Source organism: Mustela nivalis, assembly GCF_964662115.1.
Source record: "Mustela nivalis genome assembly, chromosome: 1".
In the NCBI taxonomy this organism is placed as follows: domain Eukaryota; kingdom Metazoa; phylum Chordata; class Mammalia; order Carnivora; family Mustelidae; genus Mustela; species Mustela nivalis.
In genome coordinates this window covers 44,381,535-44,394,203 of record NC_139020.1, presented here as the reverse complement: position 1 = coordinate 44,394,203, position 12,669 = coordinate 44,381,535, and the positions used below count along the sequence as shown (strand labels likewise).

Genomic DNA, 12,669 nt, shown 5'->3' with positions numbered 1-12,669 from the left:
TTGGATATTCGTACTGCAGTTCTCAGCCTTATCTCTGATTTGAAATGTCTATGTACACATCAAAATTGCTTTCAAAAATCTTAAAGTGTTGAACTTATAAAATACATTTAGATTGTTAAAATATTACCTTATTTTAATATTAAAGTTAAGTATAATATTTCATTTCAAAACATAGGAATATGCTGTTAAAAATGTTAGAAAGCCAATGTTCTAGGTACTCACATTCTCTTTATGTAGCACACATTAATGGTCTACCCCATACACCTCTCTTTTAGCTTGCATCGTATGAGATAATAATGATCTTGTCACATTTATCACCTCAGTTTCTTGGAACTGCCATAAGTCAGATGTGGGTATATATCTTTAATACTTAGCATATCTTTCACCTTTACACATGCTTATAAATTTAATGAGTGAATGAGTAAATAGTTCAACCAAGAAGAAGACATAAATGAATAACTATCTCATACTCATGCTCGTGCATCAGAAGAATTAATTGTTAAAATGTCCATACTGCTTAAATCCATCACAATCCCTATCAAAATTCCAGTGAGATTTTTTCACAAAAATAAAAAAAAATCCCAAAATATGTATGGAACTACAAAAAACCCTGAATAGTCAAAGCAATTCTGAAAAAGAAAAAGCTGGAAGCATTACACTCCCTGATTTCAAACTATCCTAAAATTCACAGTCATCAAAGCAGTAACATCGTGGCACAAGAAAAGACAGACTCACAGACCAATGGAACAGAACAGAGAGACCAGAAATAAACTCTTTCACATTTGGTCAACTAATATTTGATAAGGGAGCCAATAATAAGCTATAGGGATAGGGTAATCCTTTCAATAAATGTTACTGGGAAAACTAGTAGAGCTGCAAGCAGAAGAATGAAATTGGATCCCTATTTTGCACCACCCACAAAATTTAACTTGAAATAGCTTAAAGACTTAAATATAAGACCTGACACTATAAAACTCCTAGAAGAAATCATAGGAAAAAGCTCCTTGACATCGGTTTTGGCAAAGTTTTTTTGTTGTTGTTGTTTTAGTTTTTTTTTTTTTTTTGATATGACAATAAAAACAGAAGCAACAAAAACAAAAATCAACAAATAGGACTACATTAAACTTAAATGATTCTGCACAGCAAAAGAAACAATCAACAAAATGAAAAGGCAAACCATGAAATGGAAGAACATATTTGCAAACCATCTATCTGATGTTAATATTTGAAATTTATAAAGAATTAATCCAAATCAACAAGAAAAGAATTAGATTAAGTAATTAGGTATAATTTAAGTAATTAAATTAAGTAATTAGGTATAGGAACTGAATAGACATTTTTCAGAAAAAAAAAAAGACATCCAAATGGCCAATAGACACATGAAAATATGCTCAGCCTTACTAATCATCAGCAAAATGCACATCAAAACCATGATGTATTACCTCATACTTATTAAAATGTCTATTATCAAAGTGACAGAAAGTAAGTGTCAGAGGGGTTTTAGAGAAAAAGGAACTCCTCTGCATTGTTGATGGGATGATAACTTGTTTAAGCTGCTATGGAAAACAGTTTAGTTCCTTAAAAGATTAATAGAACTACCACATGACCAGCAATTCCATTTCTAAAAATTTATCCAAAGGAATGAAAGCAAGATATCAAAAAGAGATCTGAACTCTTGTGTTTACTGCAGGGTTATTCACAATAGCCAAGATACAGAAACATCCTAAGTATTTGTCAGTGGATGAATGGATAAAGAAGATCTATAATGAATCAATTTTTTTAGTTTCCACCATAATACTAGGACATTATGTTAAACCACCATTTCTTATACTATTGCATTCAACTCATCTGTTTGCCTCTGCTTTCTGCCTGTTCAAATCTACACCATAGTTACTGTCAGTTATATTTCTAAATGGTAGAGATGACCATGCTACTGTCTATTGTCTAGGGTAGTAGTTGGCAAACTGTTGTACTTTTACCAAATTTGGTCCACTGCCTGGTTTTGTACAGCTTGTGAGCTAAGAATAGTCTTTGGATTTTTAAAAGATTATATAGGTACATGGTAACACTGATTTTGACTCTTGGCCTGCAAAGCCCAAAACGTACACTGTCTGGCCCTTTATAGAAAATGTTTGCTAACACCTGGTCTCTAGCACAAAGTCCAAACTCAGTTGAGCATTTAAACTGCTTCACAGTTGAGCTCACACCTATTTTTTCAAACTTACCCTCCCACTGCTACATAAATTTTAGACTTCTTTCTATTCTCCATACCACACACACCATACTATTTTTTAACAGCTTTAGTAAGATATGAGGTCTAATTTGCATGAATAAACTGCATGTAAAGTATACAATTGGTTAAATTTTGGCATATGTGTACAACTTTGAATATTTAACCACAAACAAGATAGTGCATGATCCATCAACCCTAAAAGTTTCCTTGTGTCCCTTTATTTTCACCTGTTTGGATCTTTATATTTATTTTAATTTTTCTTAAAGATATTAGAAATCTCTATACCCAACATGGGACTCGAACTTACAATCTTGAGATCAAGATTCAGATGCTCTACTGAGTCAGCCAGGTGCCCCTGCATTTTTATATTTAAAGTACATTTCTAGGGCAGCTGGGTGGCTCAGTCAGGTAAGCATCTGACTCTTGATTTCAGCTCAGGTCATGAATTAATCAGGGTCTTGAGACTGAACCCCCATGTCCAGTTCCATCCCCACCATGAGCCTGCTTAAGAGTCTCTCTCTGCACTTCTCTCTTTCTCTCTAAAAAAATTCAATTAAATTAAAAGTAAAGTACATTTCCTGCAGGTAGAGCATACCAGGGTCTTGCATTTATTTTTCAAAGTCCAATCTGACAACTTCTTTCTTTTAATTGGGGTGTTTAGTCTATTTACATTTAATGTGATTAATGATATGGTTAGGCTTAAGTCTATCTTGATGTTTCTTCCCCCACTTTTCCCATTTGTTTATTGCTCCATTTTCTGCCTTTTTTCTTTTCTTTTTAAATAATTGCATCCTTTTCATGATCTCATTTGAATCTCCTTTGTTGGTTTATTTGCTCATGGGCAAACTCAGGTGAATACGCTGGAGAACTTTGACAGCTCTCTGGAGTTCTCTATCAGAGAGGCCCTCTCCTCTTTCATACTCTGCTTTGGTGTATCTGAATATCTGAGTCTACATGGACTTTCAGATCTGTCTTCTCAATCCACAGAAGGAGTCTGCTCACTTCTGTAAGAATCCCTCCTTCCTGCACCATGGCCTTGAAACTCTCTCAAGTGGGAACAGTTGTAGGGCTCTCCTCCTTTATTTACCATCTAGCAGGGATCACAGTCTTTCATTATCTGATGTTTTGTCTTAAAATGTATTTTTTCATATATTTTGTGTATATATTTCATACATATTTCCATATATATTTGTGATTTATTTCATATATTTAAAAATTTTTTTTCATATATTTACTATATCATGGTTGCAAGTAAAAATCAGACTATTTTAATCATCTTAAATTCTTACTTTCCCAATTATATTCATATTTCACTGTTTTGTTTTTTTAATTTTATTTGAGAGAGAAATTGAGAGTAAGCACAGTCAGGGAGAGCGGTAGAGGGAGAGGGAGAAGCAGACTCCTGATAAGCAGAGAGCCCAATGTGTGACTCCATCCCAGGACCCTGGGATCATGACCTGAGCCAAAGGCAGACGCTTAAGGGACTGAGCCACCCAGGGACCCCTATTTCACTGTTGTATAATGTCCTTTTCCTATCTAAGTTCACCTGCTAGTTTCTCAAAGACATATTTTAAAAAACTTACTTCACAGTACTGCAATACAACTGCCATCTACCAGAATACCTAAGGTGAAAAAGACACAATAGTAAGTGTTGGTGAGGAGATAGAGCAATACGAGCTCTCATATCGCAGGAGAAGTTTTAACTGTTGGTACCACTTTGTAGAACTGTTTGGCAGTATTTACTGACATAACAATTCTACTCCTAAGTATATACCCAACAGAATAGCACAAAGTGAAAGCAGCTTCTATCCCTGCAGACAATCATACCAAATTCCATTGCTAGGTGAGTTATTTGATTTTTATTTTTGAATTTTTAATTTTGATTTGATTTTTTGATTTTTAATTTTTGTAATTTTGTTGACATGTTGATCTTTCTCACCTGATGTATTTTCTACTCCTTTCACCCCCTGTTTTGTCCTTGTTAGTGTAGACTTTCTATGTTCCCTTATTCTGGTGAAGTATCCTGAGGGAATGGAAATAAGCTGATATGTTCAGCAACAATTCTTAAACAAAAAGTTTTACACTTTACTAAACTTCTAATCATATAATTAGAATACATTTTATTGAAAATAATCAAATTATAATCAACCCGTTATTTGTTAAATATGTGTTTTCATGTTTCCATGTACCTACTCATAAAGGTAGCAAGAGTGTTACTACAAATGCAATGTAATTTGATGATCATAATCTATAAAATGTAAAATATATAAGTATTCTTATAAAATCATATAATAAATAATCCAAGTTAAAATATAGTTTTCTACTTCAAAAATATGTTTATAACTTGAGGAACTATATTATTATTTTTTTTTTTACTCTATTTTTTTTTTTTAAGCAGACTCCAAGCCCACAATGGGGCTTAAACTCATGACCCTGAGATCAAGAGCTGGATGCCTTACTGCTCCTAATTTGAGGAACTCTAAATGTTTGCTTAAAATAACAGTAAAAGGGGCCACTGCATGGCTCAGTTGGTTAAGTCACTGCTTTTGGCTCAGGTCATGATCCTAGTGTCCTGGGATCAAGGCTGCATTGCATGCAGTTCCACATCACATCCTGCTCAATTTGGAGTCTACTTCTCCGTCCCCCTGTTCTTGTGGTCTGTGGTCTCACTTGCGCTCTCTCTCTCTCTCTCCCCCCTTCTCAAATAAAAATAAAATATTTTTTAAAAATAAAATAACAGTATTAAGAGATGTGATACATATTATAAGGTCAAAATAATTTTTACAAAAAGCATGTATTAAAGGAACATTCAGTATGAGTATAGTTACTGAATTACCACTAATGTTAATGAAATACATACTTTGCAATGCAATTTACCTTATAAATTTAAGTCTCTGGGTATCACTGAAATACAGTTTGAAAGTACTTTGAGGCACATACACATACATATACACACAATGTCTCTGCTAAAACAAAATCAAGAAATGTACAACCTGTCTGTACATAACTTTATTTTAAACATAGAATGGGTAGGCATACATTGGTAGCAATGTTTTGCAGGTTTATCTGTATTATCAGAGAATTCTAAGACAAAGGACCACAAGAAATCCTAGTTGGCATATCATGCAGTTCTCACCACTTGATGAAATATTGAATTGCATCTTATGCGACAGAGATTAACTGATATTAATATAATTGACTGCTTTTCCCTCATCGGTGGTCAATAGTCTGTAAGTTTAGATAAACCTGAATGACTTATCAGTAAAATATGTGATCTGCATCATGTCTCAAAACATTAGAATTCATGAATTTAAGAACTTGGGATAGATAATCTCATCACTGTTTTCTTAGAAGCTGTTCGGCAGTTATGAAAATTAAGTTTTGCTGTCATGTAGACAGAGAAGGCAGGGAATATTAGGGAATTAAAACATAATAAGAAAAGAAAAGAAAAACCTAAAATCTAAGTTTAAACAACCATGAATATTTTGTTTCTTCAGAATAATCTATTACTAACAACCCAAGGAAAATCTCAAGATCAAATGCAAGTCTATTAAACTTGTACATTGTGCTTCAAAATATTGAACTTACCCTTTCTTGCAGACCACTATAAAGTCCTCATGAGATAATGGATATAAAATTGTCCTGTTACTAATTCTAATTTCTTACTTTCATCAAAAAAATGTTTAAAGAGGACTCTCTTTTGAATAAACAAACAGAAAAACCATCAGACCTACAAAAACCATCAGACCTTTTATCCTAAAGAATCAGAGGAAGGGGCCTTGGTTCTGAAAAGGATGGAATAAGCAAACTGTGTCGTATTTTTCTTGCTTATCTACAAAATCTGAGCACACCATACCCAGCAGATATTTGAAGACTTTGAAAAGTAAGAAGCAGGTATATTAGAGAAAATAAAAATATGAGTTAGTGATGACTTGACCATATTTCTTTCCCTTCCATCCCTCCTGCCTTCCCTAATACTTGGAGCCTGGACTGAACGGCCTGAACACTTGGAAGTGGATACCAGGTCACAGACAGAGCTCTAGGGCAAGACTGCTCATCTTCATTCTGGAAGTGAGAAACAGAACTCCTAATGTTCAGGAGAGAATGTGAAAATCCCTTCCCCCTTTGGTTCTCTTTCTTTTCTCCATTTTCTTCTGCCTGTCCCTCAAGCAATCATGCGGTAGTGGTGGGGCTGGTGGTGGTCAGTAGTGAAAGCCCACAGGAGTCAAAATTCTTAAGAAGGGAAAACTTCCTCTCCATTCACTCAAGCTGAGGTTCTGAGAGGGTGGAGTCAACTCCCACCAACTGCATTTCTTTTCTCTCTGTCCTTATCTCACTTGGCCCTGGATGCTTAGCCATTTGAAGAAGTGCACAGCTGAGTGGAGTAAATATTCAGCCAGGCTTCCTGCCAAGAAATTTTAAAAAGAGGAGCCACAGTAAACCAGAGAGTACTGGGAAGAACATGGAGAGAGAGAAGCTGGAGAAATCAACCCTGTAGGTTTGTTTATGAACTCCTGGTTTTACTCCCAAACTACACATATGTAGTTTTGATAGATTTGATTCTATTTAACATACCAAAGACTTTGAAGATTGAACCAAAAGACCATTACTCAGGTCTCAGACTAGCAGTGAGCTTTTGAATTTTGGTTAGATAAAGAAGAACCTAGAAACTAAATACAATTTTTTTTTTTTTTTTTTTTTTACTATGTGACATGGTAACTTATAAAAAAGAGATATATTCAGAAATCCACATAAGTTGCCATTAACAAGCATAAACTAGATATGTTAGACCTTATTTTATCTTCTACCATTTTTCTCATTCATAGACTCATAATTTATGTTAAAGATGAGTTGAAAAAGGCACATTACTTCAAGAGGTGGATAATTGTCAAGGACAGGGCATTACTTGGATAGTGAAGTCAGAAATTCTTCAGTAGTCTGAGGTTGTGACATGCAAATTTAAAATTCTAAGGATGTTTTTAGTGTGAGAGTAAGTCAGTGGAGGTAATGGAAACCAAGAGGTTTATATAAGCAGTTTTTATGATTAGATACTTTTTATTTTTATTACCACTTATTATCATTTTGAAAGCAATCTGGTAATAATACTGGTACAATATTAAAAGTTAACCAATTTTTTCCCTATAAATAACAGATCATCTTTTCAGTGTTCTAACATTCATCTTCTAATGTTATTCTTAATTAATTTATTATGTCCAGGTATGTTTTAATTTTTTTTAAAGATTTTATTTATTTATTTGACAGACAGAGATCACAAGTAGGCAGAGAGGCAGGCAGAGAGGCAGGCAGAGAGAGAGGAGGAAGCAGGCTCCCCGCCGAGCAGAGAGCCTGATGCAGGGCTCGATCCCAGGACACTGGGATGATGACCTGAGCTGAAGGCAGAGGCTTTAACCTATTGAGCCACCCAGGCGCCCTGGTATATTTTAATCTTAAGCCTACACTGTTAATACAACTTCCTTCATACTTATCACTACTTTTATAAAAAATGTGTTTATTGCATCTGTCACCATATTTCCAGATACTTTGAAATGAGATGCCACTTAACATTTTTTCCCTAATCAGAGTCTTATTCTTATTTCATGATTGTTTTTTCTAGACACCCAACTGTAATGTCAGTTTCTTTTTTTTTTTTTTAAGATTTTATGTATTTATTTCACAGACAGAGATCACAAGTAAGTAGGCCAAGAGGCAAGCAAGAGAGAGAAAGAGGAGGAAGTGGGATGTGAGGCTCCATCCCAGGACCCTGGGATCATGACCTGGGCCGAAGGCAGAGGCTTTAACCCACTGAGCCACCCAGATGCTCCTGTAATATCAGTTTCTAACTTTCTCTTCAATATTCTTTTCTTGTATACTCCTTAAGTCAGCCTAAATTTACTTTAGTGAATAAGAAAAACTATCCCAAAGAGAAAACATTCAGTGATTAACTGTAAGATATAGTATAATAGCTACAGCATAATCATTTGTAGTTATCGAGCATTCAGAATGAGCCAGATATTTGTGCAAAATACTTCATATATATATATTTTTAGTTTTTCTTATAAAAATCAATTACAAAGGATAATAAAGAGTGTGGCCTTTGGAACTAGATTACTTGGCTCAAGTTCTGTTCCTGTATTTTACCAACTCTGTCATTTCAGTCAACTTATTTTTCTATGCATCATTTTCCTTGTCTGAAAAATGGGGATAAGTAATAGCACCTAACTCAGGGGGGTTGTGAGAATTTAATTATTATGTGTAGAGTGATCAGAAGGGTGCCCAACATATTACTACTTAAATGAGGAAACTGAAGTTGAGCAATATTAAGCAACTTGTTACAGCAGACTGTGTTTTCCAAAAATGGCCTCAACAATATCTCCCACTCTCCACCCTTCCGACAATATCTCACGGACACTCTTTCCATAAAGAGTTCAGGTCCATGTTCCCCATCTCCTGAATCTGGGTGTGCTTGTGACTACAGGGAGTATATATATGACTTCCTAGGCTAGCTAGGTCATCAATGGTGATAGAGCTGTTGCTTTTGGGATGCTTATGTTTAGAAACTAGCCACCATGTCAGGAGGAAGGCCAAGCAGCCATGGAGAGGCCCAGGTAAAGAACTCAGGCCCTTGGCCTACAGCACTGGCTGAGCTCCCAGCTGGCAATCAGTACCATCTTGCCAGCCAGGTGAGTGAGCTATCTAGAATGTAGATTCTCCAGGCTCCTGTATCACCACCTCAGCTGATGCTGCATGAAGCAGAGATGAGCTGTCTTTGCTGAACTCTGTCAAAATTTCACATTTATAAGCAAAATAAATGAGTTGTTATTTTAAGGCATTAAATTTTGGGGATATTTTCTTATGACACACTGAGTAACTGAAAGACTTGCTTAAAGTCAAATGGTAGGAGAGCCAAAGTTATGACCCAAGTCCTTTTTAGTCTGTAGTATGAGTTCTCATCATAGAGTACACTGGTTGGCTCATTATCTGGAATGTACCTATGCTGTAACTCAGAGCAGTGAAGGAATGAACCACAACTTTTAGAGAATAATTGGTGATGGTATTTGGATTATAAATAAATGTCATAATAAAAAATACTCTTGGGGCGCCTGGGTGGCTCAATGGATTAAGCCGCTGCCTTCCGCTCAGGTCATGATCTCAGTGTCCTGGGATCAAGCCCCACATCGGGCTCTTTGCTCAGCGGGGAGCCTGCTTCTCTCTCTCTCTGCCTGACTCTCTGCCTACTTGTGATCTCTCTCTCTGTCAAATAAGTAAATAAAATCTTAAAAAAAATACTCTTTTGTAGAATTTAATCAATAGGAACAATTCTAACTAATGGTTTTATGTCTTCTTAGACACTTATCTTTTTTCCTAAGAAGCAAAACAAGTATATCTTTATTTAGGCCATTAGAAATAAAAATGTATTTCACAACTTTTATTTCATAAAAAACACGTTTGTGACAACCCCATTTTATAGAAAAAAATAAGCAAGACATTTTATCTTTCAACCTAGAATTAAAGAACAGATGCATCATAAAATGGCTTGCATCATGCATGATTTGAACACTGAGCAAACTAACTCATCATTGCTCTAAGTCTCAAGTACTCTGACACCTCAGTAAAGTTTGACAACCATATCTTCTGCTGGCTTAGCAGCGAACTTATAATCCATTCTTCAATCTGACAATTGTGAATGTCCCGCTGTCATGTATTTGTGGTATTTCTGTAGCTGAATGGTGCAGAAAACTATGTAAAAATTGCTGAGTTATACACTATAAAAATTTTACTAACAAGAAAAGTGTACATGTTCTTTTTATAGAGTTATCAAGCATATCGATAATTAATATAATAATCACAATTTCTTGTCCACAATGAATTGGTGTTTAAAAACATTATTCTATTTAAGTCTTTCAAAAATCCAATGATGGGGGCACCTGGGTGGCTCAGTGGGTTAAAGCCTCCTTTGGCTCAGGTCATGATCCCAGGGTCCTAGGATCGAGCCCCGCATCGGGCTCTCTGCTCAACAGGGAGCCTGCTTCCTCCTCTCTCTCTCTCCCTGCCTCTCTGCCTACTTGTGATCTCTGTCAAATAAAATAAATAAAATCTTTAAAAAAAATCCAATGATGTAGGTATCAACATTTTCATTTTACAAATAAGGAGATGGAAGGCTTTAAGAGTTGCTCAAGGTTATATGAGCAAGCTAGGATTTCAAACAAGGTCTCTCTGATTCTTTAGCCCAAATTTTGTTTGGGACAATACCTTGTTATTATGTGAATGTAAATGTATATAAACAAACATCCACATACACATACATATGTATATATAAATATGTTAGAAGATATTCCTGGCACACAAATTCATCTCTTCTTAAGTAATCTGTCATTGCAATTATCATCTGTATTCCACATTTTGATACCTGTTATTTATGTCATTTAAGAACTATATTGTAAATTACTTAAAAGTAAGGTTCTTATATATGCTATTGCACTGGGACAATACTGCAGACATAGCAGAAGCTCAAACATCAGCTATATGGATTAACTTTATACATAATTAATATACTAATTAGTCAAAATTATTTGAGATATTATAGAATAAAGTTAAGAAGAGTAGATACCCAAAATATTCACCACCTTCTTTGCTTAAAAACTATAAAGATAAAATACTATAATATCATTTAACATTTTTTTTAATTAATTTTTTATTTTTTATAAACATATATATTTATCCCCAGGGGTACAGGTCTGTGAATCACCAGGTTTACACACTTCACAGCACTCACCAAAGCACATACCCTCCCCAATGTCCATAATCCCACCCCCTTCTCCCAAATCCCCTTCCCCCACCAACCCTCAGTTTGTTTTGTGAGATTAAGAGTCACTTATGGTTTGTTTCCTTAAACCTTTTCATTGACCATTTTTTCCATTAGTAAATATTCAGATAATATCTCTTCCTATTTTCTGTAGATGTTCAAAATGATTACTTATATCATTAGCTGAAATATTAATGGGTGTTTCCAATGTTTTTCCACTATAAGTAGCCCTCTATAATAAAACCCAAGTGCTTGAATTTCATACTTATAGTTTGTTTTACTTTGCATTCAATATCACAGTTAATATTCTTATGTTGAATAACAACTAATGATGTTACTAAACAGTATTTGCTTTATCACATTTCTATTAAAATTTTATTTTATTTTTTTAAGACTTACTTATTTAGAGACAGAGAATGGTGGAAAGGGGCAGAGGGAGAGGGAAAGAGAGAATCTTAAGTAGATTCCACTTTAAGCTCAGAGCCTGATGCAGGAATCAATCTCATAAATGTGAGATTACAACCATAAGATTAGGACCTGAGCCAAAGTGAGAGCCAGATGCTTACCCAGCTGCCTCACCTCTGTTACCATTTTAAAACAGGGTATTGAAACCTTGGTTCACATTTCATTAGAATGTTCTGTAAATACTAAATTGAAGTAAATTAGAACAGCATCTTCTATCCAGGACAAGCAGAGTACCTACACTGATCCAGCATGGTTTGGGTATAACAGAGTCTCATGGATCATAAAGGCACGTTCAACATGCGGCAACAGCAGACACTCAAGATTCACTACCTTCAATGCATTGCTTGCAATAGCTCTATATGGCTGTGTAATCAGCAGAGACTATGATGTGCGGGTTGTACAGATGTGATGTTTCAGACCAGAATATGGTCTCTTAACTTGGTTCATACCTAGTTCCAACAGGTAGATCCATTCCATGTATTAATGCCATTGGCCTGAGACTAAATTTCCCAACGACTCTTTTGCACACAGGCAGATCATCTGTAAGCTAGTGCTTGGATAATATAATTTTTCACAACAAGCATGAGCTTTTCTGAAAAACCAGTTATAGCATTTCATGAACCATTTCATGAACCATCATGAGCATTTCATAATAAGTGTTGCCATTGGAAAACCTGGAACCATAAGGACAGTTTTCAATTTTAGCTATAAATCTCATTAATCAGAAGCTATATACTCATCAAATTTTGTGTAAGTCTTTTATATCCATGCATGTATAAATATTTTAAACACAGTAGTGTAATTCTTAGCAGACTTTCCTTTATGCAGCTCCAAACTCTCTAATTAATCTATCTTATGCATTTGTGTATCACATTTCCTTAAATTGGGACATACTCATACTCTAGATACCTAGGTAAATAGTTATTGAGCCCCAAAATTTCATTATCAACATGAACAATTCGTCTTTCATGTTTGTTGCAAGTGTATATTACATGGACTTCCATTTAAGCAGATATTTGTTTTTGCAGTGTTATGATTCTAGGATCCTCAACGCCAATGTGTGAGCACTTGTAAGAGTAAACTATCTTTGTGTTAAAATTCTCATTTTTTTACTACAGTGGTTAGTATATATTAGGTGTTCAACAAATATTTGTTAAATGAATAACCA

At 35.0% G+C, this 12,669-nt stretch overlaps 1 protein-coding gene across 2 annotated transcripts in view; it reads right to left on the bottom strand.

Moving 5' to 3' along the window:
* The window catches only part of LOC309844750 (ephrin type-A receptor 6), a 519,889-nt gene that overhangs the window by 493,931 nt on the left and 13,289 nt on the right, over window positions 1-12,669 (bottom strand). The window contains exon 2 of one of the 2 annotated variants that reach the window (XM_082691954.1): window positions 3,817-3,855. The exons of the other annotated variant lie outside the window; for it this stretch is intronic. The gene's annotated coding sequence lies outside the window, so the exon portion shown is untranslated. The remainder of the gene's footprint in view (window positions 1-3,816; window positions 3,856-12,669) is intronic. 2 annotated transcript variants of the gene reach the window in all.